This window comes from Hetaerina americana, unplaced genomic scaffold (assembly GCF_022747635.1).
Source record: "Hetaerina americana unplaced genomic scaffold, ioHetAmer1.1.p SCAF_1230, whole genome shotgun sequence".
Taxonomy (NCBI): domain Eukaryota; kingdom Metazoa; phylum Arthropoda; class Insecta; order Odonata; family Calopterygidae; genus Hetaerina; species Hetaerina americana.
The window spans coordinates 20001-22500 of NW_027286327.1; the positions used below are offsets into that span (position 1 = coordinate 20001).

A 2500-nucleotide genomic window follows, 5' to 3' on the forward strand; every position below is an offset into this window, starting at 1 on the left:
CAATAATAAGAACGGCTATTATTCCTTTACATGAAAGCCGTTTCCATGAGGATATCACTACCTTTTTATTAAATAAAGGCAATGAAGGGAACGTACAAGTCCAAACAAACGATTAAAAATTGCTTTTTTTTTGGATATTGCGAAATATGGGCGAGGGAAGGGGATATTTCCATGCCTGGCTTATAATGTCGAGGAAAATGAATTAAGTGTTAAGTAACGATATATATATGTTGAAAGGTTGACTTGGTTTGTAACTGATGTAACGATTTTTGCAATTCTTCCGGGAAAAAATCCGCAAGTGAAGCGAATTTAATGCGCAAATTATTCGCTGAAAACGAATAAATTACTTGGAAAAATTTTCTAAGTGCCGATTAATAATAATAAAGTAAGAAGTAAGGGTAAACTGGGAAGGACATGCAGAGAGAACGTAATCTTTGGAAAATGGTCGAAAATTTTCTAAGTCCCGCAAAAAATCGGCGTTTTGGACCAGTCTTTTTGCCCAGAATCTCCGAAAAACACCGGCGATTGCGCCATTCTGAGCAATGTCCAAGGGGATCCCAAAATGATTTTGACTTATATGTGGAGTATCGCATTGGCGAGTCCAACCGGTCAGCAAATGGCGAGGAAGTGATTCGGGGTTGGTTCTCGGTCTCTTCGGATCTCGCCCACCTCTACCTAGTCCCTTTTGGATTTGGAACACGAAAGTATAAATTTTCGGGCAAATACCGACGCCATGCGGGTTGCCGGGAAACCCCCGGTCGATTCCCGGTGTCGAGTGGGCTCGGAGTCGGTGAAAATTGAACGTTCTCCTCGCGAGAAAATCGAGCTAAGCGTGGTCCCGGTGGGTGATTCCGCCGGGAACATAGCCCATGCAAGCTCCCTGGTTGATCCTGCCAGTAGTCATATGCTTGTCTCAAAGATTAAGCCATGCATGTCTCAGTACTAACCGCTTTAAGGCGAAACCGCGAATGGCTCATTAAATCAGTTATGGTTCCTTGGATCTTACCCACACTTACATGGATAACTGTGGTAATTCTAGAGCTAATACATGAAACTCGTGCCTCGACCAGTGATGGAAGGGGTGCTTTTATTAGAACAAAACCAATCGGTCGGTCTTCCGTCCGTTGCCTTGGTGACTCTGAATAACTTTTGGCTGATCGCACGGTCTGAGCGCCGGCGACGCATCTTTCAAATGTCTGCCTTATCAACTTTCGATGGTAGGTTCTGCGCCTACCATGGTTGTAACGGGTGACGGGGAATCAGGGTTCGATCCCGGAGAGGGAGCCTGAGAAACGGCTACCACATCCAAGGAAGGCAGCAGGCGCGCAAATTACCCACTCCCGGAACGGGGAGGTAGTGACGAAAAATAACGATACGGGACTCATCCGAGGCCCCGTAATCGGAATGAGAACACTTTAAATCCTTTAACGAGGATCTATTGGAGGGCAAGTCTGGTGCCAGCAGCCGCGGTAATTCCAGCTCCAATAGCGTATATTAAAGTTGTTGCGGTTAAAAAGCTCGTAGTCGGAGGTGTGTCTCGGACGGTCGGTTCGCCGCTTGTCGGTGCTCAACTGGCCGGTCCGGACGTCCTGCCGGTGGGGTCCGCGAGGCTCCGTTATCCTTCTTTGGTCCTCTTCACCGAGTGCCTTGGTGGGCCGGCACGTTTACTTTGAACAAATTAGAGTGCTCAAAGCAGGCCGTTGGTCGCCTGAATACTGTGTGCATGGAATAATGGAATAGGACCTCGGTTCCATTTTGTTGGTTTTCAGAACTCGAGGTAATGATTAATAGGGACGGACGGGGGCATTCGTATTGCGACGTTAGAGGTGAAATTCTTGGATCGTCGCAAGACGAACCGATGCGAAAGCATTTGCCAAGAACGTTTTCGTTGATCAAGAACGAAAGTTAGAGGTTCGAAGGCGATCAGATACCGCCCTAGTTCTAACCATAAACGATGCCAGCTAGCCATCCGCCGAAGTTCCTTCTATGACTCGGCGGGCAGCTTCCGGGAAACCAAAGCTCTTGGGTTCCGGGGGAAGTATGGTTGCAAAGCTCAAACTTAAAGGAATTGACGGAAGGGCACCACCAGGAGTGGAGCCTGCGGCTTAATTTGACTCAACACGGGAAACCTCACCAGGCCCAGACACCGGTAGGATTGACAGAATAAGAGCTCTTTCTTGATTCGGTGGGTGGTGGTGCATGGCCGTTCTTAGTTGGTGGAGCGATTTGTCTGGTTAATTCCGATAACGAACGAGACTCTGGCCTGCTAACTAGGCGTCGGAATCTATTATGCTTCCGACGTAGCTATCTTCTTAGAGGGACAGGCGGCTCCTAGCCGCACGAGATTGAGCAATAACAGGTCTGTGATGCCCTTAGATGTTCTGGGCCGCACGCGCGCTACACTGAAGGAATCAGCGTGTCCTCCCTGGCCGAAAGGCCCGGGTAACCCGCTGAACCTCCTTCGTGCTAGGGATTGGGGCTTGCAATTGTTTCCCATGAA

General features: G+C 48.6%; 1 non-coding gene across 1 annotated transcript in view; it reads left to right on the forward strand.

Moving 5' to 3' along the window:
• Positions 1–877: 877 nt before the first annotated feature.
• The window catches only part of LOC139685978 (small subunit ribosomal RNA), a 1865-nt gene continuing 242 nt past the window's right edge, over positions 878–2500 (forward strand). Inside the window, exon 1 of the ribosomal RNA XR_011700257.1 lies at positions 878–2500. This exon is cut by the window's right edge and continues 242 nt beyond it. This is a non-coding gene — a ribosomal RNA (small subunit ribosomal RNA).